General features: G+C 41.8%; 1 protein-coding gene and 1 long non-coding RNA gene across 5 annotated transcripts in view; one reads left to right on the forward strand and one right to left on the reverse strand.

The window, feature by feature from the left end:
* The window catches only part of ZEB1 (zinc finger E-box binding homeobox 1), a 128,891-nt gene that overhangs the window by 77,580 nt on the left and 23,334 nt on the right, over positions 1-27,977 (reverse strand). The gene's annotated exons all lie outside the window — the stretch shown is intronic.
* LOC308190399 lies at positions 52-27,950 on the forward strand. The gene is made up of 2 exons (XR_013947155.1): positions 52-169; positions 2,086-27,950. It is a non-coding gene; the product is annotated as an uncharacterized lncRNA (long non-coding RNA).

Below are 27,977 nucleotides of genomic sequence, written 5' to 3' on the forward strand. Positions count from 1 at the left end.
GGCATCGGAGGGAGGGGAAAGGGTAAGAAATAAATTAAGTAATGCTTTAAAAAGAAATGCATTTGGCTAAGAGGACTAAAAAATATCTACGTGCTACAGTGATACCTGCATCTTCACAAATACAGAGGGGGATTTTCAAAGAGCTAGCATTCATTACCTACAAAGTCTGGTAAGTCATTTTTTCTACCTGACCTTTCCAATTTCCTTTGAATTACCTTATTTAAGTTTCTGTAGTCTCTGGAAAAATGTGTGTGGAGGAAGTATGTAGGTCACAGAAGCGTACTGAAGTGTGACACTGATTCTCAAATATTTTACTTGCCTTTAATAATAAAAAATGTAGGACAATACTTAATTAGAATAAAATCTGCTCTTATTTCACACAGGTAAGTGACAATTAAAATAAGAGCACAATGTGTATACAAGCTTTTTTTTTTCCTAGAGGACTATGTTTGAGGTCTATAAAGTAAGCAAGAATTCATATGAAAAACAGAACAAAGTATTTTAAAGTAAACTGCAGGGTTCTGTATGCAGAATACAAAACCACAATCTTTGTAAGCTTTATAGAAAGAGAAAGCATATAGACATCATGTGAGACTTCTCAAAGGTAACATGGCTCTCGGTGTGACAGCAGAACTCCCGCATGCCACCTCCACAAGGTACATTTACATTGGTGTTGGCCTCAACAGCTTAGCTCTTGAACTTGTATTACACAAACAGCAGCATGTGCGTTTCCAAGAGGCTGAAGAAAAAAATAATAATAATTAAATCTTAAAAACGAAGGCTATTTTAAAATTAAAATGCCACCAGGGCCTTATAAGCTCAAATGCTTTCCCAATGTGATTATCGTGGGTTGCTGAATTACGTAGGATAAACAACTTAAAAAAAACACCTGCCTTACTTGTGTTTAATCATTACTACTGCTGCCACCCAAGTTTACAATTCCCCGTCCTTCAGCACTGGGCACTGCTCACATACAGCTGTAGAACAGCCCCATCACCAAAAGGTTTCAGAGGTAAGAGTCGCACCTGGTATAAAAGGTCCAGTTTCAAACAACAGATGCAACAACGACTTTTTAAGCCACATACTAGCTTTAGGAGAAAAACAACAAATATATAAGGATTTGCTCAGCATGTAGGGAAATGGACCAACATGAGAAAGAGAGAAAGGGAAGCTCCCACGAAGCTCTTTCTGCAGAGCCACTGAAAGCAACACCAACACAGCTACAAGGACGGGCAGTGGCAAAGTTTGCTAAGTCTCTGCATAGGCTGAGGAAACAGTTGCATACATATTTCCATACAATCCCTTAAGTAGGTCAAGACAGCACTGTTATGTACAGTTACTCTTGGAAACAGCTTGAAACTTCCTGAAGGATCAGAGGTATTTCTATTTTTTTTAAGTACCTTAAAACAATTAACACAACTTGCACCCAAACAAATAAAAAAACCTGAAAACATGCTAAATAGCATTTAAAACAATTACGTGCAGGCAAGCTGTTGACTAACAAAAAACCTCAAAGCCACACAAACATCACAACTTCTCCTGCAGTATATAACCAGGATGTGAACAATGCTAACAGCTCTAAGTGCGAACAAAACAGGTAAGCTCTCCTCCCTCCTTGTAGCCTACACTTGTCTCTACAATAAGCCATTAGCAAAGTGGAAAGACTGCAGCATTTGAGGATTTAAAAGACTGTTTACAATAAAAAACCCTCTACTCAACAGCTGATGCAGGAGATATTTTGGCTGTAATCTTTAACATGCCTACAACAGCCCCAGAGATACGGCTATCAGTATACAAATTCTTTCAAATACGTTGCCAAGTTCTCCCTATGGCTAAGAAAGGGCTTTGAACTCGCTAAGTACAAGAAAGTAAGAATCTCAGGTAACACATTAAAGAAGCTATATTTTACCACAAAAAAAAAAAATCACCTTTTAGTACAGAGAAGTTTGCATGTCTTGAAAAATAATTTTCAGAAAAGTCTTCAAAATTGTATTTTGAAAGAGCAGGAAGTAAATGGGAGTTTGCTGTTTGGACAATCTACATATTTTACCATAACTTGTTCTTGCTCTACTCTTTGCTATACAGGGCTTCCACACGTCCTACTAGGCCACCTGAAAACGGACACCCAAAGAGTCCACAGTGATTCTGCGGAGCAAGTTCCTGCCGGGCTTTTGCAGCTGAAGCTTTCGTCCTTGCAGGGATGGCTTAGTCATTGACTAGCGCAAGTTTTAAACTCGCCTTTAAATATGAGTTTGGGGAAAACAAAACAAAAGAAAACAAACCCCACACAGCAATCCTTCCCCCCCATGGAAACCCGTATTATCTACGCAGATAGGGTTATGTGAAAAAGGAAGAAAGAGGAAGAGCTGCAAGGCAGGGAGGTGGTTGGAGAGGAGCGGAGCACAAGAGATGTTATTTTGATGTCAGCCTGGAGAACGCTATGCCAGACTCCCATCACACAAGGGTCTAAAACATCAGTAGGAAGAACAACAACGGTCTTCCCTTACAGCGGATGGAGCAGAAAAAAAAAAAAAAACACACAAAAAACCAGCATTATACCTCAGGAGTTCTTAGACTGCAAGAAGCATCTCTTGGTGTCTATTCCAGTTCCTTCCTGAGCCCCAAGTAAGGGGTTATTGCCTGGATCAAGTTTGCTGCCCTCAATTCACAGCAGTAAGAAAATGCGTTTTGAAGCTATAAAGACTTATCTATGGATTAAAGTTAAAACAAGCTGTGATTGTCTCACAGAGGCAAAGATTTTAAGCCCTGGACACCACAACCTGAACATGAAGTTACTCATTATACACAGTTAGAAGACTGCCAGAGCACTACATCTCCATTTAAATTACACCCTAAAAAATGTTATTCCTCTACAGGTTTATCCCTCAGTAATTTTCCTATCACAGGAAAAACAGAGAACATCATGGACTCACCCTCTGTGCAACTCCAGAAGGAACTCCAGTTCGCAGTCCCTAGCAGCTGAGTTTTGCACAGGATACAGATGCCAGCAGCTCCTCACACCACCTACTCACTGCTGAAACTTAGGAAGTAGATGGGTAGGATATCCCCACAGGACAAGTTTTCTGAGATTTATTCACTCGAGCTTTTGTCTTTTATTATGACAGAGAAAAAGAGCAGCAAGAAAACTTTTTTTTTTTTTTTCTTTACGGGTATGTATATGTGGAAGGTTTAAGAATACAAAATGAAAATCAATCCAGGTAGTACATCTGTATCAGTGAAAATGGCAAACCATGGGTTTGGATCTTCTGGTACACCCCACCAGAAAACATGTTGCCATTAGCCTTTCTCCCAAGAGACAGCGGATGGCAGGAGCAGACTTCCACAAACGTGACTCTGCCTGTACCTGCTCATTCAAACACGGCTGAACATCCCTGCGGAAAATGCCAGGAGAGATTGCACTGATTTGCAATGCTTAAGTCTAGAGAACTGTAAGAGCATTAACACCGAGGCTAAACGTTGCACAACTGATAATTTGGCACTGGTACTAGACTTCTCAGGCTAAAATTGTTTTCAGTTCGTAGTATCTCAAGAACACCAGTGAGCATAACGATTCAAGACCTGTACGTGGCTCGTTTTCGGATGCACTCCTGAAGCAGCTGCAGGGCACGGTGCTTCTTACAGCAGAGGGCTGGCAGCAGCGGCAGCAGCAGGCCTGCAAGCAGCGCAGCGTGCTTTCGGCTCCTGCCAACAAGATGCACACGGACTGGGAGCCAGGAGCCTGTGCGTTACAACCCCACCCGGTACACACAAACCTCATTCACGAGGCAGTCACATCCAGAAGGAGAGGGTAGGAGGCTAACACTGTAAAAGCTCCCTTTTGGTCGGTGCTGTTATGAAATAATATTTAGGGAAAACCGATATTCCCTTAAAAGACATTACAGATGAAGTGACCAACAGGGAAAGACAAGAAGTAATTAAAGAAAAATCACATTGGCAGTTCGTAGCATAAAGACCTCCACTGACTCTGAGAGGTTTAAGATCCCTTGGAAGCCGATGCAGGCAACAGTGGAGCCCCTTTCATCCGCAAGAAAGCGACTTACACAGGGTGCTCACAGGCGGGCTCGCCCTCCCTGTATCATCTCCGCACATGCAGTCTTCCGGCAATTCTGTTTATTGTATTTGTATATGAGCTTTATAAATATAGAGATATCTTTATAAATAACTCTTCTCATGTTCAGTAAAATTGCTCTATCCATGCATTTGCCTACTTAGGATTTTGCTCTCTAGAACAGAATTTGGTTAGTATAATAACATATAAATAAAAATAAATATCTACGTCTCTCTCTTTTTTTTTTTTTTAAGACTAGAACAACTTCTTGCACACACTTTGCATTATGACTTAGTAGGATGCTCTTTTTCCCTCACCCCCAACCTCTTCAGCATAGCAGTAGAAAACTAGGAGATGGTTACACCTCAGTTGCGTGTCCTCCCAACCAGAACCAGCAGGAAGCAGTGACACCTCTCCTCCTCACGTGTTTCCAGAATAAACATTTCTGAATACAGTCAATCAGAATTCACCAAGCACTTACTGCTCTTAAGAGATGCACTGCCTATTATTTGAACAGCAGCAGCGTAAGAGAAGGTCCATCCTCACTGCCCACTGCGCTGCTGCCACTGAGATGCTGTCCGCAGCTCAGAGACATCTATCTGCTGTTGGAAGATGCAGACAGAAGAACACAAACAGGAGACAAAAGGAGGAAGGCAATTCAGGACATACCACGTTACAACCACCCTGTTCTTTTTTTGGATTGTTCTTCCCAGCCGAATCACCAAGAATTTGAACCCGCAATGATCCTGGATCCAAGCCTTTCATAAGGCTGTAAGATTACTGATCAGGGCAGCTATTTAGGAAAAAAAAAGCAGAGGCCATCAAAACAATGCTAATATGAGAAATGCTAGGGTGGGATTATGGTTTTAGATGAAGCCTGTTTGGTTTAAGTCCTCAATATGTAATGTGAAGAATCTTCAGGACCACAGAACGTGGAAGGTTTTTTTCTCACCTGCTTCTGTGTAACATTACACAGTGGCACAAAAGCAACAAAAGGAACCAACCCCTCTCTTTTATAAGACCCCAGCTCATTTTGCATTTGCTAGCAGGCTCAAAAAAATATCTGCAGCAGGACTGGAAAGATACGCTAACAGCCTGATATTCTTCCCCACCCTTTTGTCCCTCCCAAGCAGAGTGGATTGGCAAGGTTTATTGTTGGTCTGCAGAGCAATAGGAATCAATGCCATCATTGCACTGGACTTGGAACAACTTTATTTAGCACACTTTTTAACCTCGGTATGACAATAGCATTATAGAGACTCTTTACTCAGTGCACGAAGCTGCAGCCAGATATTCTTATTTATTACCACCAGTTATTTTCAACTACAAACCATTAAAGCCACGGATGCATGATATAAAATTGTTTCTCTGTTAACAGCAAATTTAGAACACACTTTACTTTCTACAAGTTCATGCATTTTAAATATTTCTATATGGCAAACCTAAGGGCAGTAACAGCATCCCTGCTGTTCCGTAGAAGAATGAATGATTTGCTACAAATGTTAACAAGTTTAATTGAAAGTAAGTAGGCTTTAAAAACTCATCACGTGTCGGTGACTGGATTTAAGATCACTTGGAATAGCACGCATTCAAACTGTACATTTAGTCCGTTTCCAGACAGCAATGGCCAATTATGCATCAATCTTCTCCCGATGAAGTCCTGCAGCAACAGACGTTGTACAGCAGAACCTGGGAAGCACTGCCGCAGGTTATGCGGGGCAGAAAGCATGATGCAGCAGTTTCTGTTAGCACCAGCACTTGCCCACATCTTGCAAGAGCTTAGCCTCTTTAAATAGTTCACAAGGACACTCTAAGTGGTTAAGCAACCGAGCTACATCCAGCTCCCTTTCCTCCTCCTCCCTGCCACTGCTCCACACACTGAAGAGAGAGAAGCAAAAAAGAAAGGGAGGCTAGTGCAAAGGGTGGCAGCTTACGCTGAGAAATACAGTTCAGTCCGAAAGGACTTGTTTTTTTAAATTCCCTCGTAGTATCAAGCTGACAGCAAACATGCACAGGACAGGCTTGAATCACTGACAGACCTATATCACCAGTTCACAGCAACATTTGGTTGTTGTATGCAACTGTGCTCCATGAAGGAAGATGCTTATAGAACTGAAAGAGAACAGTGTCAGTTTGGCCCAGTAGCTTTATGCGGTATGGGTTCGTACTAGAAATAGGCAGAGAAGAAAAAACATTCAGCATTTAAATCTACCTTAGACTGTCACACTACAGGAACTAGTTGTGCTACCTAAAGTGAAAAATAGGAAGTTACAAACAAGACAACAACTGCCATTTGTCTATTTTTCTTTCGATCTCTTCATTCTTACTCAAAACCTTTTTCTTTTGAGCTACATAATTGAATGAACTTTTGCTTCTTTAAGCTTACCTTTTCATGTATTCTATAAATCTGTTTAGTGCAGCTGCTCCTTAGTAACTGCACTGTAACTGGAAGCATTTCAGGTGAGCAGTAAGTTGCTTGAAAGTAGAGCAAACACACAGAAGAGGAAGGATTACAATAGAGACAGCTGAAGAGTAAAAACAGGGATACTGAAAATTTCTAAGAACGAAAGCACCCAACCAAAACCAAAATCCAGGAGTATTACCACAGGAGTAATTTCACAGGCTATGGGGCAAACTATTACACTACTACGAAATGCCTGTGAAGTTGAAATATTTACTTCATACTGTGCTTCATTACCGGTCCATATGCTCCACTGAAAATAAAGCAATCCATGTAAAATTTAAGATAGAGGCCAACTGCAACTGTTCGTGTGTTTCTGCTACAGTGGGAGCTAGTCATGTTTTTTTGTTTTGTTTGCTTTTTAAAATAATTTCAGGTAATTTTGATTTGTTCCCCGTTCAAGTAAGAGCAGTACAACAGCACTTGCTTGTGTGCAGCAGGTGCAAGTGCTCAGGAAGGACACTGCAGCACGTGCTCTGCGCTGCTTTTAAAGTTCTTCTCTAAAATATAAACACTTGGTAGCGTGTGATACCTTCCGCAGGGACTTGATTTGCGACTGCTATCTGTGATGAATACGCAGCTCTTTGCTCCTCTCTGCAATGACAACTGCCTTAAGAACGTAGAGAACTGCAGCAGGCAGGAGAGACGCGCACACAGTTCTCGTAACTAAGCTCTTACCTTTAAATGACTGCAAAAAGACTGTAAGAGGTAGCACTTTTCAAGATGCAAAGAAAAAAAAGCTAAATGGTCAGACATACAAGTGTAAGGTACCTATACCCAGAAGATGCCCAAATAAACGGTGAAAGGCAGCAAGCGTTACGTGAATAATCCCATTAAAAAACACTCCCGTCAAGTACGAACAGCCTCCCCTAATACAGTGGATATTTAGCTTTATTCACCAAAATTAGAGAGCAGTAAATACCATCACTCAAAGATCAAAACCCTGCTCTGAGATGACTAAATTTTCCAAGGATCATCTTCTATCCTGTTAACTCCTCATCTCCCCGTGAATACCACAACTTAGTTAACATCCAGATGGCTATTTCTAAATACCCAAGTGGGCATACTAGGTTAAACACTTACACACATTCATACCAAAAGAAATACCATAGGGAGGGTTTGACAAATATTAACTGATATAAAGGGAATTTTACAGAGAACCCAGCGTCAGCTTTAAGGAAGCACTCACCATTCCCAACTTATAAACAAACCAAACCAACCCTAACATTATAATTAGGCAGCAGTAAAAAAAAAAACAAAACAAAAAGGTCGAATACCAGTTTGAAATTCAGTATCTAAATTTATTTACTAACCTTCACTCTACCCTCTCATTCCTGCATCTCATCTAAATTAGGAGAGACAGATCATCACTATTTAAGATGGAGCTACCAATCCAAACCCAGTTAATTATTTCAGACTGCACAACACATGCTCGCCTGTGCTAACTAAATACCAGCAGGACTTTTCTGATGGCATTTACACGTAACCCTATCAGTTACCAGGCCCCTCAGCTGAACACCCCAGACAATCCCGTTACAGACCAGAGGTCATTTTCACATGTGGTGCTGTCGGGCTGCTGTTGTGGTGACACTTCCACACATCAAATTTGAAATTTCTCTCACTTCCAGTATGGTGAGAAATACACACACCATTTGGCCAACAAGGGTCTAGTGTCATGAGAAGTATTTTCAGCTACGGGGCTGTTGTTCGTGTCCTTGCACCACTGAAAGGATAAAGCAAGGATAACAAGAGGCAGCATCAGTATTGCTGGGAGGCGTTTTCCTGAACAGGAGCCCTGCCACAGAAGGACAGCCTCGTCAATACTCCTTGAATCCAGACTCTTCCTGAACTGGAGTTTTCCTTAAGGAACGCTGCAAGATGTACTGGATGCTATTTTAATGTTAATAGTGTGTCTGGGAAGATACCCAGAACACGAAGATCCTCTGCGCATTAGGTCGGATGAGTGCAATTGGTGCTCCAGCCCCCTTACCTGCTCAGGCCGGGGGCACATCCAGCCTCCCAGCACCACTCTGCCCCAGGAGGGCGGGCATTTGCATGCTCTTGGTGCCCCTGCTCTTAATCAGGGGCTGCTCCTTTGGCTGCTTTTCACCTGGAATTCCAAAAGCAGCCTCCCAAGCACTACAGCAGCTTCAGCTAACAGAAAACTAATTGGTCAAAACAAAACAAAAGCAAAACTTGAGTTCCTGTTTCAGACCTTCCTTGAGGACTGCTAGCATTAATGTGTTTCACGAGCTGGAGCCTGAAGGACAAGCAGGAGCTGGTGGACACGGAGGCACGGGGAATGTCTGCAGGTACCAGTGCTGGCAGTACATCAGATGAGCACGATTCCGCTGGCAGACCACACAGTCCACTGTGGAAGTGTTTTCCTTTCACGTATTGAAGTGCCTTAGTATGGCACTTGAAAGACTGACAAACACAAACTACTACAGCTTGAAGAACTTGCATAAGCTGATTATTCTTTTAACTTTCTGAACAGCTACGCCGCTCAGCTTTTAATGACCTTTACATGCACTAAAAGCTTTAGAGCTGCCAGATTTGATAGCACAAGTATCTAAATTCATTCATCATTATTTCAGGAGTTTACTTGAGTGTGCTGTCACTATTTGTTGTCCTGCACAGTGTGAGACAAGGTTACTAATGCACACAGATGCACAAAGGGTTCATACATTTCTGCACATGCCCACTTTTATATTGTTCAAGCCAGAGCATTTCTGGATGTGGTTTTGTTATGAAAATCTAAATTTTAAATCAACAGGTATGATTTAGATATATGAATACCTTGAAAGCCTTATACTGACAAAAGCTGCCTTTCTCAGTCAAATTTACTCTGTTCAGGAACTACCATAACTTGTACTGTCATACAGTATTCGTTTCCTAATATAAACTGAATTTGAGTTAGAAGCATCGTTCCACAGTTATTAATAAAACCACTTCTAGTTAGGTTCACAACGTACAGTTGTTCTCCATCAAGAATATTACTTTAGAGTTGCACAGTATTCCACAAAAATTCAACAAAACATTCAGCGAAGCACTCCAACTCAGTGTTTACTCAAACCACGAACATAATTTGATTCAACTTCTCTTCTGAAACTGCAGTTAGCCCGTGTGTGCTCTGATAGCTTGCATCCTTGTTACGGCAGGCATTTCCAGTGTCACAGATGGATTTAATACCAGTAAAAACTATCCTTCAAATTCCTGCTTTCTTTCATTTGGTAAATAGCCTGCCTCAAATGCTTTAACCTTTAAAAAAATAAGATAAACAAAATAAATTAAGAGCAGTCTTGGCAAAAAGCTTAAAATAGTTATAATCAATTTTCAGAATTTAAGAGCTCTCTGTACAATTCTGGGGAAAGTCTTTGAATTTGACCTTAACCAGACTACACGAAACTTCCTCCATCATCTGCAGTGATGCAAGAAACTGGTGACCCTTTGTTTACCAACAAAACAGGAAGCGAGTCCACATTAACCTACTTGGTACTCTTAAAGATAGATAAGGCAGTTAAAAGCGGAAATATCCTAAACATTTGACAGGTAGGCTCTTGATAAATACGGAAAGCAGATCATGAAAGTACAGAGTTCTCCGCAGTGACCTAACAGCTACCTGCTGCGAGGGGTTTGGGTGCTGCTGACAATACTCAGAGGCTGCAAATTATCCAAATCACTAAGTCACGGAGTTATATCCAAAGGCATTGCGACTCTACATAAAATGAAGGCAACAAAGATACACTCCTCGGTCACCATCACGCAACCCTAAAAGCCATATCTACCGTTTTGCTGAGAAGTTATTCATGCTGAAGAGGAAGATTCCAATCACTGATGAGCAGAGCCAAAAACTTACCAAAGCTACTCTAAATCGGGTGACACCCCATAAGTCAAAGGCATTAAGAAAAATGAAGCAGAAGATGAGATTTATTTTTGCCCTGTTGAATAGATAGCTTTTTCCTTCCTACTGTTCTTTCAGGGTAGGGAGGAAGAGCAAGAGTGTAATTTGTGCGGAAACGATGCCTGCTTATTATGAAGAGGACACACACCAAACCGCTAACTCCCTCAAATTAGACATTGCCGGCAAGGTTGAGAGCAGCCACTGGGTTTGCTTTGTCAGCCAGTTCTATACTCACACTGCACATGGCAGAGACAGAAAAAAAAAAAGAGCGGAAAAATGGCAACCAGCAACAGTAGTGAGATTCAGTGTGGAAATATTGAAGTGGTTAACTCGAAAAGCCAGACTTCCTTACAGCCGGCTGAGATCAACTTCTGCACCTTGTGAAATTCTTTGAAGAAGAGCGCAATACAAGATAGGCATTCATTTCTTTGACCAGGCAGAGCAAGGTTATTCAAAGACTGGTTGGTTAAGGCTCTAATAAGAGGATGCTCACCCTTGAACAACCTGAGTCAGGCTTATACAAGGAAAAAAAGCCTACTTCGAGTTCTCATGATCTGGCTATGTGTTAGTTTGAGGCTTTTACAAAACTGAGGCCATGGCATGCTTCATCCTTCTGCTAGAGCAATTTTCACTTTCCAGTGATACCTACTATCACTAATTATCTTATTTCTTACAACTTGAGAATAAAGGTAATTTAAGCGGGCATTTTCTGAGACGTGGCCATTTCTTTCACATATCCTTGCTCATGAGGCAAGGGCTGCTTGCTTAGTGTGTTTGAAATAGCACTGTAAGCCACTGTAAACCTAAATTCAGGGGTAGATGGCTGACCAGCTTCACTGGGACAGGCTTCTAACCAAGGCAGAGGCTCACAAGCAATAGAAACGGGTTTCTCAGGAGCTTGCTGACAAGCAGCAACAACCTAGCCAACTCAAATGACTACAAGTAGCTCAGAGGAACGCACAGATTAAAGCAATACCATCCCTTCCCAGACAGATTCATGTACAACCCTACCACTTGCAGGCCCACACAGAGACAGATAATATTAAAAATCCTCAGGCTGAAGTTATTCAGCACCAGAAACACCTGCTGGACTACAGGAGTATGTAAGGAACAAAAACAAGAACTCTGAGGGGGGGAAATATATTTAAATATATATATACATACATATATATATAAAGTCTCATTTTAGTCTGATGTAGAAGAAAGACTGGGCTCTGAAGAGCAGTCGGAACCAACTTTTCTAAACAGGCTTAAAGCCACTTTAACAAATACACCAATGCTGTATTTCCCATGACTCTCACTTTTTTTTTTGGTTGCACAATATATAACAAACAGCATGTATACTTCAATTATTTACTGAAAACATCTGTCTAGTCCAAAGACTCGGTTACACTATGTACTGCGTGAGCAGTTCACCCCGTGACTGAACACGTTTCACACTTGCCACAGTGAAGACGATGTTCTGGACCGGTGGAAGCAACGCACCTGCCCACCCTTAATTCAGCATCAGAGCCCCTGCAACAGGCGCACACATACACTGCTGAGGGAGTCCCCACTGTCAATGCATGCTGGTGTACTTGAACAATTTGTGCGTGCATGCTCCTCAGATTGCACAGAGAACAGATGGAGGATGAAACCGTTCTGGTTTTCTGAGCTTTGTTCTAAAGAACTCAGAGATCCAGAATCTCACGTTCAAAATGAAGGGAAGAGTACAATTACTACCAGGCTAAATTCTGCAGTTGGCGTACGAGGTGGTGGCTAGAAAAAAGAAGCACCATATCTTATACTGGAATATAGGCCTTATGGTTAAGTACAGATGATTCAAAATAAAATACTATCAGCTTTGCTCTGGTGAGAAATACAAAACAGAGTAGCAACAAAAACAAACAAAAAAACCTCAACAGCAATTGTCTGTAGACCCTGGTCTCTGCCTGCCAGGCGTTAAGTTCCCAAGTTAAGTTTCTTCCTCCAGTGAGTTCAGTTCGATGAATTCCGTGAGACAAAATGTAGTTAACATGCAAAAAGACAAAAGTGTAATTGCTTCCGGATTCCCTATTCATGACCTCCTGTGAAACTTTAAACAACGCTATTTCTTCAGGAAATGGTGTAACTCAGCATGTGTAAAAGCGGTTCTGGATACATCCCATCCCTTTCACAGGCACTGCTCTTCTAAAGTAACAGGCTCTCAGCAACGTGAGCAGCCAGTGGTCCTACTAAAGGTTTCTAACAGCAAGTGGATGCACCTATGGCAGTCAAAAAAATGTTGTCAAACACATAGCCTTACAAATCTCATTTCTATGTAACACCAGAAATATTCTGGGACTCTTCTACCCCTCTGTTTTTGCCTATAATAGTCACTGAACCCTCTCCACTTCTTGTAAATCTTTGGCAGAGTTTCTAGATCTTAAGTGATTAAAGTACGCACAGACACACACACCATAAGTTAAAGGAACAAGTCTCAACTTCCTCCAGGTGTGATGCTATCTCAGGTTTACCTTGTCACCTTGACGATATTAATCTGCAGAGTTTAAAACACAATAGGGCCAGGGAAAACAAACAAAAAAAAAACCATAACGGGGCCAGGGAAAACAATAAAAACAACAACAACAAAAAAACACAACAACAAACCTTCAGAAAGTTTCAAGGTATTATCTTCTGCTAGCCCAAATAACAGGCTGATACCTAACAGAAGTGATCTCCCTGTAATGATATTCAGTCTCATAAATAGTTCCCTCCAACAGCCCTTGCTCCCAAGTTCCTGGCTGCTTTGCCTGGTTTTGTTCAGAGATAAGAGGGATGTTACTCCCCAGCACACGAGGAAGAAGCATGTTTTTTTGGATTCTGGACCTCTAGGCTTCCAGATCCTGCATGTTTTGCTGTAAAATGCAAGATGGGGCCTTGCAATATTCTCTGGGAGGCAGGAAAGGATTCATCATGAAGCGTATCCCAAATTGGACAGAAGGATTACAGTAGTGGGGAGTCACAAGGGGTGCAAATAACCCCATATACTTAATCTTCCTGGCATGACTTGTTTTGCTATACAAGGATCCTCAGCACAACGGAAAATACAAAAGTCCTCTGTGCAGAGGGCAAGTGTAGCTGAAATAGTGCCAAAGAGACTGACATGCTTTTTGCTGCATCTGCCTGCTGAAGAGCACACGAGGAGCAATCAGCCAGCTGTCTCCACTGTCCGTCTCGAATACGCAGAAGTTCCTGGAAGACACACCAAGTCCCAAAAAACCCTATCCACACACAAACCCAGAGCAAAGGAAGTATAATATTATTTTCCAGAAGAGACCGGAAGATAGAAAACTCAACAAGAAGACTGCAAGAACTGTGATTTTTTGAGCAATTGTATTTTTGTTGTTCACCACGTGAATAAGGGTGAGCAGGAGCCTTACACCGTGTCACGGCGGTCAGTGGCAGTCACAGCCCTAGCTCAGCGTTGGACCAGTAACAGCAGCACTCGGACACTAACGAGAGATCCAGCTTCACTCTAGCACAACATGAAGAGAACAATACATGCAAGCTACTTCTTAAAAAGCAATAACATTACATGTTTTAGATAAATGCTACCACTATCAATAAACCCTACAACCACAAACACGCAGGGAGAGGGCTGAGGAAGATGCCCACTACAGGGACACGACTGCCACTCTTCCCTCTGGCGATACAACAGGGCACTAAACAGGAAAAAGCCTGGACAGATAACTGCAAGGAAAATCCTATGGATGTATCCAGCCCCACCTCTATAATACCACATTAATCCACTGCGTTTTCATGTGCAGAAATGAAAGATATACTTAGCCACTGGAGGGCTCTTACACCTTTTAAGACCTACCTATTGGTATTCTATTCCAAGTATTTTTACTCACCTTTTCAGACGTGACAGACACGAACTGTGACCCTTCATTATTTACTTAATACTACCGCTAGATTTTCATCTTGAACTTACGCACACATGCTGCTTTAAGGTGGATATCATCCCATCCCCCCCATCACAAAGTTATAAGGCATGGTATCATGACTTGTGGGCTTTTTATGAGACAGGAGTAGAAAAGTGATCCATGATGCTGCATATTAATGAAGCTGGAATGAGGTCTCAAGACTTATTAAAAATAGCTTTACTTTTTTTCCCCCAAACTTATGTTCACTTCTTTGCAGAAGAACATTTTAAAGTGAACGTCGTGACACAACCCAGTCTGTTTTCTTCATCCCCTCTGTTTCCTTAGTTTTCAGCTGTAATGGCTTCAGACTTTGCCACCCAGCTACTGGAAACCAGCTTTCTTTTTGCAGTATGTGCTGCAACTGCATGTTCCAGGACATAAGGCAGCCCATGCCTGCCCACTATTCTAGTGATTAAAGCTGACTCTCCTATATTTCCTGTGGGCAGATAGCTCAGGAAAGCCCTATGACCCTCACTAGAAGCTCTGTTTTAAATTATGTGTCCTAAACAGACATTGAAACAGGGGAAAGACAACTCAAGACATCCTTGATTTTGATCATACAAGTAAGTTTCACATTTGTAGTAGGCAAAAGGAAATAATGATGATTTTAGGCAAAGAAACCCTAGGCATCTATTTTGGTACTGCTCCTGAAGTGCCATGCATGGTTTACAAAACTGATCAGTATAAGAAATAAGAAGCCAACATGCAAAGTTAAAATAAATTAATCAAACTGCATCAGCTGTGACTTCAAATCTGGTAATAATTCTTCATTTACTATTTTCTACAAATCAAATTTCTTTAAACCACCAGATATGATGAAAATCTTTGCTCAACTGAAGAACAATATCCCCACTAGCACCTTGATCTGGGGCACTTTGTACTAATTTTCACTTCTCTTTACTATATTCTCTGCTTAATGACAGGGTTGAGAGGGCAGGGAAGAGGCTCTGTTATGATCCACCCAGCAAATACTCTGGAAGTTCACAGAAGTCTTCAGAAGGCTTAACTTCCATAGGAGAACTATTCAACACTTACAGGGGTAATTTATAATCATGCTGAAGTCAGTCAAGTGCAACTTTCTCAGATTCACTGCTTTGGAACAAGTGTGAGTAAGTGAACCCTTTTCAGAGAAATCACGTTATTGACACGGAAGTACAAAAAGTCTATAGCATATTGAGCGGTTTACAGTACAGGCCTTCTGACTTTAAGTTGTGCATGAGAATTTTATTTGGACATGAATTATGAAGCAGCATTATATATGATTCTGCCCTGAAACTTTTACATGTGCTGCTACTGCCATTCCTCCCGTAGCAGAACATAATACAGTCTTTTATTGTGACCGGCTGCGACTGAGAAAAAAGGATGAATGAAATAACAAAGGCAAGTATTGGTTTCACACTCCTGATGCAGAGGATTTTTTTTGTCATCTGTTTTTTTTTCCACTGTTTGTTTGTTCTTTCTTTTTGGTATGAACTGAGGTCTAACTGAGTCAGTGTAGTCTTTGCTGAAGTTTTTTTTGTTCAAAGTCAAAACTCACAAGTTGCTTCCAGTAAGCATGTCATGTTAATTAGTTTTAAACAGGTCATAAAAGAGTCATAGTTCACGTACAAAGCAATTTAACCATTCACTAAAATCCTATTCAATAGGCAATGAAGCTTAACAAACTGCTTCTTCCAGAGGTCTTGCAAAGACAAGTTCCAAACACTCTTGAAGTGAAAATGTATGCACTGACCTTTGTTATCAAAACAGATCCAACATGGAACGTGCAGCTAAACTGATTTCCTCCTTTGGCTGCCCCCTCTCCCCAGTTAAATGAAGCATTAAAAATCACTTTCAGAAAACTTAAGTGAAATTTCCAGCAGATTGTGCAACCGTAAGATGTATTTTCAGGAGGAGCGGGGGGGAAGCCATCATGAAGAGTTAACAATTACAAAATGTTATGGAAAAAAAAATGAACGTATATTAAACCAGTCCCAAATACTTAAGTCGCGTACTGCCTCCCCTCCACCTACCCACACCCCTCACTTCTCCTGCTCCCTACTCTTCATGTGTTTCCCCCCCCAAAAAAAAAAAAAAAAGGAAGAAAATAGATTGAAGATGAAAAGATGAGTACAGAAGACACACAGGAAGAGATTCATTTCATTTTTTTTTCATTTCATTTACACAAAACTAAGCTCCAGAATCTTATAGCTTTATATAATACAGTATGTATTAAAGAATATGTATGTAATTACAATCCCCCTCCACAACCTTCTCCCACACCTCACATTAAATTAAGATAAAACCAATGCACCTCGTCCCTCCTCTTGGAGGACAAAGTCTGGCATGTCTCCTTTCGTGCCTACTTCTCTGAGCACTAGGCTCACCTTCCCAGAAAGGGTGCAGCAGCTCTGGAACACAACCTGAAGCCACTTCTGGCTAAACCTACCCCAAACTCTGGAAAATACAGAAGGAGGTGGGCAGTTGACAAGAAGGTCCATTTTGGATAAGAGAAGATGAACTTAAACTGAGTTAAAGCTTTCAGCCCATGTAAGCTTAAGGGAAATGGTTGTAAAATGCACACAATCGGTGCTTTTGAGAACACGGATCCGTCACATGGCCCCTTCTTCCAGTGCTTTTATGGTCACACCCTCATAATGTCAGACACTTTGCTGCTCTTTGACCAGCATGATGGCAAACAAGGCTGTCAGAGAAAAAATCTGAGACTTTATTAAAGCCTTTGGCCTCTCAAGGCAGCACTTAATGACAGTTACCCACATATCCTTCTTTAGGTTCTCCTGCTGCCATAACGGATCCTTTCTTCATAGAGGCAGGAGATTATTTTTTTATTTCCAAGAGACTTAAGAGCACGAATCCACTTGGCTTGAGTTTGTTTTGCTATTAGTTGAAAACAAATGACAGTATTAAAATATTCAAGGCTGTTTTTCCACATTCAAGCTTTAAAGTATGTGCTCAACACGTTACGAGTTCCTGCATTTGTCTGAGAGTGTTTTCATTCTGCTTTTATCAGCCACTATTCCCTCAGAAAAAATACCACACCAGCCACCTGTACGTAAAGCACAAGTTTCTGATTATTTTTCCTAAGCTAATTTTAAGAACTTAGAACTCATTTTCTCCCTTGCAATTCGACAACACCCTTAAGTCATACCAACTCTCTAGCGACCAGGCAGGTTTCCAGAAGGCCAAAGCTTCAGGCCTGGAACACCTCGCCTCCACCAGCCACCTCACACCAGCTATGTATGCCAGCTGCCCTTCTCTTTTCCCATATAAAATAATCTTTAAGCAGCATATGGCCTTGACTATGCGTGAATGTCCTGGCAGGTTCAGTCTAAAAGGGTTACAGTCCATTTGTCAAGCCATATCACATTTCCTCCACGCCCTTCCTCTCATGAGTAACCAAATGCTGCTAACAGCCAACTAGAGCTAGATACAGAAGCGCAACCATGACAGAGTAAAGACTTATTTTAACCCAGCAAAACAGGCTGGTGCACATACAGGGATCACAGCTATTAAAATAAAGGCCATGACACAGCAGAAGTTGAACTGAGGAGAAGTTAACGTTAATCAGTCTTGAACCAGAAAAGCCTGGTTCTCCAAAATCCTGTTTCGTCGGAGTATGGTCCTGGGTCCTTGCAGTGGGGCAGGAGGCCCTGCAGCCCCACACGGGAGGCCACGCTACGCCAACCTGCAGGCTCCTGGCCGAGGAGCCCTCAGCAGGCCCATCCCGCTTCAGGCAGCGTAAGACTTATAACTGAAAGGTGCTGGCAGTATCATACAACCAGCCAAGTGACAAACCAAGCAGTGTGCTTAAGGAAAGGCCAGCTCTAATAATATTTACTGGTGTACCTTAGCATCTCCAAGCTTCTTACAGTAAAATTATGAGTTCTGTCAATATAAACTCATAGGTCATCTCGGGAACTTTTACTGCCATAGCTGTGTCAGTCACTGGCGTACCTCTCACCAACACAGCTGGAACCACTGGAACCAGAACAAGATTTTAGCATCTTGGCTTCGGAGTCTTGACTTTCAAGCACAGTAGTGCTTTGGGACATGACAACAGAAGGCCAGAGCTTCCATCACTTCCATCACACAGGCCACTGCTTCCACCATCCACAGTTCCACTGACAAGCTCTGTGCTTCACATTTAAATGCTTCCACTCTGCCAGACTTCTTCCTTTCTAAATGGTGCACTTAGAGTGAGTTAATTTCAAAGAACAGCAGAAGTCTTTTCCTATTCAAAAATATTTAACATGTACAAGAATTCATATACAGAATAAGCCTTTATATTACCAGAACAGAGATGACATTTGTGAGAGATGACACCAAAAGCTTTACCAAAACAACCATTGTTTCATACAGGACAGTGGACAGGTGCTTTACAATAAATACTTTGGTATCAGGATAAGGACTTTTTCTACCTCTAGGCCAGACACTGTGGGGAGAAAAAAGCAATTAGTACATTACAGGTAAGGAGAAGTCATCCATGGAGACTTCCATACCCTGAAAAAGGCCAGGAAGTTTCAGAACGTGCAATTCACAGGTATTGCAACATTACAGGAATGAGGAAACTGAACTTGTGTACTCAGTGTCTCTGAATTTGATCATTCCTAGATGAACTACAGGAATCCTGACTGAATTCCAAGTTTATCATATTAGGTACTACATAGTACAAGGATAGGCTATGTGTATATATATATATATATATGTTTAGATCTCTGCATGTAAATATGAAATACTCACTTTATAAAGCAACTTGTGAGCAGGTGGCAGTGTTTCAAAGCTTTTTGTCTAAACACAGCAGTGACCTAATGCCTGAAAGACAGAGCTTACTGCACTATACAAAAGTCTTCTATACAAAAGTCTTCAGAATACAAACTTATTTGAAACCCTAAAGCTTAAGGCAATAGACAGACAACACCAAGACACATAGCGGTACATAGCAAGAGATTCTGGATTTTGGATTTATTGACTGTTCTACCAACTCTTTATTTCATATTGTCCAAGTGATGCTATGCAGTCACTTGAAATACGAATGTCAGTGTATGATTTCCTGATCTTGCCAAACATTAGTTCCAAGATTCCCCAAAAAGGAGGATGTCTTGACAAGACCAAGCCGTTATCTGTAGAAAATGACTCTCAGCTTGGGACATAGCTACTCTTGGAATTGCTTACCTTATTTCTAACGGAAAGGTCTGAGCTTAAATAACAGAAGCAAATGACAGAACTTGGCTTCTGAAGACATTCCTGTGCAGAAAGTTTGGCCCAAATTGCTAAGCACTCCATTAAAAGCAGTCAGAGCACAACAAAAGAACCACAGAAGCATCCACTCAAGATAAGGCTAAGTATCATCTCTCCACCTCAAGAGTTCAACAGCTAAAGCATACACAACCTTGCTTCCAGGCAGTTCTCTCTCCCCTCTCCACTAACATCCGTGAAAGTGGAATAAGCTGGGGGAAGAGCAGAAAACATCTGAGGCCACCCATGTCCGGACTAGCATCATCCTGAAAGTGCAGCCCTTTGGTACCTTTTGTTTATGCAGAAAAAGTATCCATGCAAATTCTACAGAACTGCCAAAATAGAACCAGATCAGCTTTTCGATATTGTAATTAACACTGCCGTAGTCCTCTCAACTGAGAATATGCAAAGGCAGAGTACCATAGCAGACAGTTACTGATTTTGCCAATCTCACTACAGAGAGAGAGCAGGAGGATGGGAAGGAGGCAGCACCAAGTGTTTATATAGTGCAACAATGTAGGAGCATCACAACATTTTGAGAAGTTTGGTCACTTCAAACATGATTTGATAGCAAGCTGCACTGCAACCCTGCAAAAGTAGCTAATTCAACAAGGTGACAGCTTTCAGGTTTGGAGCCCTGGAAGCACAACAGCAAAACTGTGTTCTCCATTTTGGAACCCCAGCTGAGCGTGTCTTCTGTGATTCACCTCCACGGATAACATGGAAGCATTTAATAGCACCTCTTGCCATACCTAATATATTTTGTTGGCTGTGCTATTTGTTAATATAACAATAGCATGTGGCAACCTGGAATCAGAAATAGCAAAACTAATACCAGTGACATTTATTTCTAAATGTAAACACCTCGATTCTGAAACCCTAAATTGGAATCTGAACAATTTCTTACCACCAGCTAAATACCACACATTTTGCCTGAAAATGAGCTGCAAAACAGACCGTCGGACATCTTTGCAATAGTTTGCTTCATCTGTCCCAACCACATTTTAAATTGGAGTGTTTCTTGCATGAACTCAAAGCTACAGAAGTACTCATCATAATACTTTTTGCAAACTCCTACACATTTTAAGCTTGGGGCAAAAACTGTATTTGTTCCATGCTGCTTATACTAGTTACAAAGGGGGCTGTATATAAGATAGCACTAATAGTTTTAAGATAAAATTCTTAACCTGAATAAAACTTTTTCCCCCCTTTTCCCTCTCCCTTAATATCCATTAACTTTCCAAACTGCATCTGACATTTGCCTGTGTTCTACTCTAAGAAAATGCTCAGGCTATCAAAAAGCATTGCTAAGCATTAATAAATAAATAAATGAATCCTTACAGGTCTTTTTCAGAATTTACTCCTCAGAAATGTTTCAAAACTACCCAAAATCTGGTGATCTCATTTGAAGCTGCTTCACTTGACTGAACAGCTCTATTAATTTAAGTGCAGACCAAGCTGCTCTTAAATGGTCCCTTATCACGTAACTGCCCTTCTGGGGGTTCAGGGCAGCCACCAGAAGACAGCAACCAAAAGTCCAGGCACCAGCAGACACGACAGCAGAGGTTTTCGTTTGCCAAAAATCACTCAACGTACTTGAAAGGAAGTCACTGACGGGTACGGTAATGTCACTGGAAACGAATCCAGGTGGAGGACAAGAGATGCCTATCTGTTACCAAGACTTGTTAGTTGGTTGTTTTGTTTTTCTTTTAATCTTGATTCCACAGCAGCAGTAACTTGCTGTTTTACTTGGCAGCAAGGAACCCACTAAAATACTGAGTTTGTAAGCAACTTTATATTCTCCTTTAAAAAAAAACATACATTTTCCTAATCTGTTCAAAGCCATGAGAAGGACTTACATAGTTCACATGCAAGCAGCTATTTAGTATGGACATCCCTGTCCCCAGCCCTTCACGCACAAATACACAATTCCACGTGGTTATTACTGCTAGACTATAGACTATCATCTACTACTACTAATTGTTAGATTATTATCTATCTACCCAGAATGTTACAGGCTTAACTCCTGAGCAGAGCACTGTCCTAAAACAAAGCTGAATTTCCTATTTGTGTATACTGGTATATTCATCACATTTAGCACTTCACGCAGATCTTCCACATTTGCATAGCTGGCAGAAGCTTTTCCCCACTTCACCAGAAATTAAGTTTACACCACTGCTAAACCTGAATGCTCCAGGCTGTGTGTGTGTGAGGTGGTTTTTTTTGGAAGGTGGAAAGGGAAGAGGATGAGAGAAAGGAGGGGAGAAAATAAAAAAATACCACGCAGGTCCACTTGCCCCCACCAAGCAATATGCACCTTTCAGTGTCTTTGCACTCTAAAGAGAAAACCAGTGAAGGTGCATAGCAACAATGCAAGAAGTGGGAGAGAAAAAAAGAGACACAAGGAACTATTTAGTGAACTCATGAGAAAGTTTGGGGTGAAATGAATGCAGCCCAGTCTAAAGTTGCATTGAGTTCTTCTAGCAACATCTCGATGCTACAGAGACATACCAACAGAGACCTCTAGCACTGAGTTCAGCTACTGTTACACGCTATTGCAACAAAAGGACACCAGAAGAATCACACTGGGCAACAGGAGTAAGTCCAATCAACTTGAACACCAAAAAATTTTCCTATTGTTTATGTCTTTATACTTGGGAAAGGTCAAACACATTAAAAAAGCCGAACAACATCCACAACTTGAAGATATTTTTGGTTTACACTGTTCATATGGCTTTTTTTTTTTTTTTAATAGGAAGGTAATGGCACGCTCTCTGGGAAGTGAAGATTTCATGTAGGACTTACTGCTTTATGGGGAGATGCTCCAGCTGAAACAAGAGTAGTCAGGGAAAGCCTGTGATGTACATTGTGCAAGACAGGCCAGACCTCAAGTAAACCTTTTATTTTCAAGGGTTTATAAAGTTAGTAAAGAACTAGATTTTCCTCAAAGTAAGGGTAACTGCTTCTTGTGGCAAAGTGAAATTTGTGGAGATACAACCAACAACTGAAATTGCAGATATCAGAGAAGAGTTACAAAGGGCTGATGTTCTTGCATGTGGGCAGCGTCCCTCACCAGGTAACTCTCCCTCCCCCAAATTCTCTCTCGTTTACAAAAGGATGTTATTAACCAAAGCTACGAGACGTTCTTGGTTTGTATGCAGTAAAGCGGCAGCTGATCCATGGGGAGTAGCCCCACACAGTGTCACCATCACCGCACGGCATCCCCAGACAAGGGAAGGGGCCAGGGACTGGCCGTGTTCCAGAGTCGCTCCTGGCCATCGTCGGTGCCATCTGCCAACCACGCAGTTATGGGGTCAGGTCGGGCTGCGCTTCCAGAAGGCCTCAGGTATGCTGAAACACGGGCTGTGCAGTTGAGGAGCACACACATTCAGCAAAACACCAGCTCCGAGGAAAAGCAAACGTGCTCCATCTACTGCACTGCAGCAGCTGGCACCCCCGGCCACCTCCATCATACGCTGGCCACGAACTGTGCTAGCAACAGGCATAGGTGACTACATTCAGGAGAGGAAGGGGAGAAAATATGACTTTGCAGGATCATCACTTAGCAAAAGAGCCGGCAGTTGGAGAGCTGGAAGGATGCTAGTTGCCCACACACTCCCCTTCTCCGTGCTGGTATGTCTGAAGCACAGCAACTGCTGTTCTTCCCTTCTGGAAGGCGCAGCACCTAGCCAATGCGAGGGGTAGTTTGTTTCTTTTTAAACACAAGTATTAGAGCTGCACAGTGCTATAGGCCACAGTTTCCTGTCTTATCTTGGTAATGGCAGCAATTAAAAGGTGGATTGTTTGATTCCTGCTCATGTGCCGATCACCTGGATCAGTTATACACTGAATAAACAGCAGAAAACAAAATCTGCCGTATCAGCAATGTATGTTTTTCCCCTTCCCCTCCAGTCAACAGCTTGTCACATTTAAAGCTGGCTTTAAAACACATACTCAAACATCTTAAGGAAAATAAATACATTATATATACCTTTTAACAGAGGGACATTAACTATACATCCCTTCCTTGCTGAGTTTCTAAGCAACCAAGAGTGACCTGTACATTGCCCTTAGAACCGTACAGAGAGAATATTTATTTTTTCTTTCCAATACAACGATCTGGTTGGAAAGAAATTAGAGATTCCAGGTGTAGACCGAGAGCATCAGCTTAGTGTGAGTCGTCTGCTGCACATGCGACCGAGAAAGTGAAGCTGGCAGCATCTAATCCCCGGAGAAAGCATGGCCAGGTGCGTTACTCCAGACTCAGAGCTCCAATATTTGAACAGATAAGTAACGCAAATACTCGACACTTCTGCCTGAGTAGAAGTTTTACTTGCTGTTCTCCTCATGTTATCTAAAGAACCCAGACAGCCTCCGACCACGCTTTAGACACCACAGACAACTGAAAAATGGAAAAAGAATTAAGAATTATCTATTAATGTATTTCCCAATTTGCCTGCTGGGGAAAACTGAGGTGGAAAGGAGGTGATTGGAGAGGTGTAAGGAAAGAATTGAAGACAACTGAAGTTATGGAGCTTTCTTTTTTCTTTTCCTTTTTTTTTTTAAAAAAAAAAACTTCAGTAAATTGCCTGATTCTAAAGTGTCTTTCAAGATCCAGCACACAGAAGCAGAAGTAATGCTACAAGTGAGTACCGAGAAGCACTGTGTGTGTATGCATACACACACACACCCTCACCTGCTAGAGCGACCCGACTTCAGCTTTCAGATCTTCCTTCCTTTAAGCTATCACACTTCCCGCATCACTTCCTACCCTTCTTTTGGGTAAACAAACTACACTTATTTATTCTCAGCGCTAATAGCTTTACTACAATTTTTATGTGAGGTTTTGTTTGTTTGTTTTTTAAATAATACATACAAACACAAAGCCTTCCCTGAGTATCGCGCTAAGCTGGCAAGCACCCTGAAGAGCTGGCACAAGAAGCAGAGATGATTCTGGGTGTGATCTTCAGGAGTGACATACGCGACACAGCACCACTTTCTTAGGGTTTTCCTGCTAAGAAACAAGGATCCATTTCAGAGGGCCCTGGATGCTCACCATCACTTAGCCACCACAAACCTCAGCGTCTTTCCCACAAAGACAGGCTGAGGGAGTTGGGGTTGTTCAGCCTGGAGAAGAGAAGGCCCTGGGCAGACCTTACAGCAGCCTGCCAGTACCTAAAGGGGGCCTACAGGAAAGCTGGGGAGGGACTGTGTCAGGGACTGTAGTGACAGGACAAGAAGGAACAGCTTTAAACTAAAAGAGGGGAGATTTAGATTAGACATTAGGAAGAAATTAACCACAAGGGTGGTGAGGCTCTGGCCCAGGCTGCCCAGAGAAGCTGTGGCTGCCCCATCCCTGGAGGTGCTCAAGGCCAGGCTGGATGGGGCTTTGGGCAACCTGATCTGGTGGGAGGTGTCCCTGCCCATGGCAGGGGGTTGGAAGTGGATGGGCTTTAAGGTCCCTTCCAACCCAAGCCATTTGATGACTTTATGAGCTTTCAGGATCACTCTTTTTAAAGCTATGCACATGTCACCATGAGTGTGCAACTACAGTCTGAAAAAGTCTACCATTTAGCTTTTTGTAGTTACACTCTAGCTGAAGGTAGCTATTCAAGACCAAGATCCCTCAAAGGTCAATAGGAAAAGCTAGTGCTCCTTCTGAGCAGATAGTCTCATTTATTTAATGCTACATATTGGACAAATTACTTCCAGGCCACCAGTTTCTTTTAATTGATAGCTAAACTTACAAAATATGGTATATATGGACTTACGCTTCCAAAGGATATTGGTGTATTTGGAACAGCTATTTTTTGTAAAGGTATTTCCAAACAATGTCTTAAAATATACACAAACATACCAGGATCAGAAGAGAACACTAACTCTTTCAGTCAAACATCACATTTTCAGCACATTGAAGAAATGTGGTGACTAACCGATCTTGTACAGCTTTAAAAGATTTGATTTCTACAGGAACGGATTAATACATTGCTAGTCCATGAAGCAAAACCACAGCTCTCTTCAGTTGCTATTTGGAGAAGTGACCATGCAACTTCTAACACAGTTCTGCACAATCTGATTTTAAAATCACCTGAGAATTCCCAAAATAAAAGCTGCAAAACCAGAAACAGATACAAAATGCTGTTTGAGAGTTGATAGATACTTCTCTGATACAGTGCTGGGAAGGAAGCAGTGATGGGAAGGAAGCACAAAGGTACTGGTCATGCCGCATGGCAAGTACCTGCTGAACAAAATATTTAAGAAAAAAGCATGAGGTTTGAGAGAAAAGGGAATTACAGCTAAGTACAGTGCCAACGCTGCACCTGTTTGAGGCATCCGTACAACCCCACCACTTGACCTGAGAACCTGAAATGTTCCACCTGACAGTTAAAGGCTGAATTCCTCCAGGACACCTACTGTGTACAGTGCTCCGCTAACTTACTGCAGTGCTACGAACGACTCCTGTTCTAACCCAAGTCTCTTCATCTCCATAAAGTTTCAAAGGCTGTAAAAACACTTTACAGTATGAGCATAAAGACGGAGGAATTTCTACAGGAGCTTTGCACAGTGTGAAGGACTTAACTAAAGCCATTTATTTGTTTAAGCATCATCCTTCAGGTTTTTGTCCTCCCCCGGCCACTTCACTAATTAAGTGCAGAACGCAGCCTGTGGTTAGCAAGCACTCTCAATATTGAGGACACAGCAAAGTCCAAGCTGCCTGCATAGCCAGACAGATGCTTTCCGGCTATAAAGTAACCTTTTTTAAAAGGGAAATATCCTTATAATACGAAGAAAAGAGGGAGTAAGAAAAAGACACTTTTGTGTCTAAGTTGCTCAGTTATGCAATTGACCCTTCCTTGATCTGAAACAACTAGCAATTACTCTGACCACACTGAACTCAAGGCCATTGCTCTGAAAAAACGCCCTGCTATTTAAAGAGCTTTCCTAGTTCTTCAGCGGTATCTCGCGCTTAAAGCAGCTCTTCCTATTACCAAACCTCTCCCCCCTCCAAAACACCACACACCAGTTTCGGTTGAGCTCATCAGTTCTGCAGGAAAGCCTTATTTACGGAAGCAAACAGAAATCCTAATTTCACCAGAAAGGAGCACGTTAAGCTAGAGCTAGTTGCGATCAACAGATAGCACATGCAACTGAACAGAATAAAAACAACTCCACTGCTGCTTCCTAACACGACTCGAAGTCAGCACAGTGACCACAAGAAGCTCATTCACTTCCCGTTTTAAGACAGCAGAAGCGTCACTCGAGTCAGATGGGTCTGGCTACAGATCAACACGGAGATGTCCTGCAGGGAGGTACGGAGGGTAAGGGGACAGAAGGATGCCCACTGCCCATCTCAGCTGAGATACCTCTCAGTCCCAGGGAACCGAAAGACACTTCAGAGTCTACTAGAGAATACATTCAGACAGATACCTGTGTTCAATATTGAGTTTTTAGATTCAGGAGCTTCAATTTCTCATTTTCAAGAGAAAATAGCACAGCAGAAAAAAGAATGTCAGTTTTTCAACTGTTAGAGATAAAAACAGCATTACAGTGGGATATAGTTCACAGATAAAATCTAGATTTAGGAATTTATGAATCAACCAGCTGCCCAAGTTCCTCTTGTAATCAGTGGTCTCTAAAGGCCAATTCTGCTCATGCTAAGGTAGATACCTGCATTTAATCAGCTGAGCTTCAGGTCCACTGACTCGGTCTCCGCAGACTATAACGGGAGCACAGGCAATGAGCTCACACCCTGGCATCTAAATTTAGGTGTCAGTCTGTGAGCCAACCCTACAGCTTATACGGCCAAAGTACATAGGCATGCTGATAGGCCAAACGTACACATGCTGTAAGCAACTGCTGGGAGAACGGTCCTTTAAAAAAAGGTTTTCTAGACTAGGACTGTCATGATAAAATAAGAGTCAGGGTAAGAAAGCCTGCTCACACAGCACCAGTCAAATTCTTCACCTATGTTCCATGCAAGTTTCAGTTTGCATGAAAAGCGAATGGTTTCTAGATATACCTAAAAAGGGAGGGATTCTGCCCTATGAGAGTTGTCTTTAAAAATAGCAACACATCTGAGTGATTTCCAGCACGCAACTGGTCAGCAAAAATATCCTTCATTCATGAGCTCTGGGAGCAGGGAAAGGCTGTCAAGGGTTGCTCTTTGTAAGAAGTTAGCATCACAATTGTGCCACATTTTATTATTTATTTATTTTACCAGCTACTAGGTACAGGGCCCTGGACTTAAAAACTAAAGCTAAATAAAGGTTGGGTGAAAGAAGATAATCCATTCTGGAAAAAAAAAAAAGAAAGAAACAGACAAAACAAAAACAACCAACCTACACCACAAAATCCAGGAGA

This window comes from Anser brachyrhynchus (genome assembly GCF_964034855.1).
Source record: "Anser brachyrhynchus genome assembly, chromosome: 2".
Classification (NCBI taxonomy): domain Eukaryota; kingdom Metazoa; phylum Chordata; class Aves; order Anseriformes; family Anatidae; genus Anser; species Anser brachyrhynchus.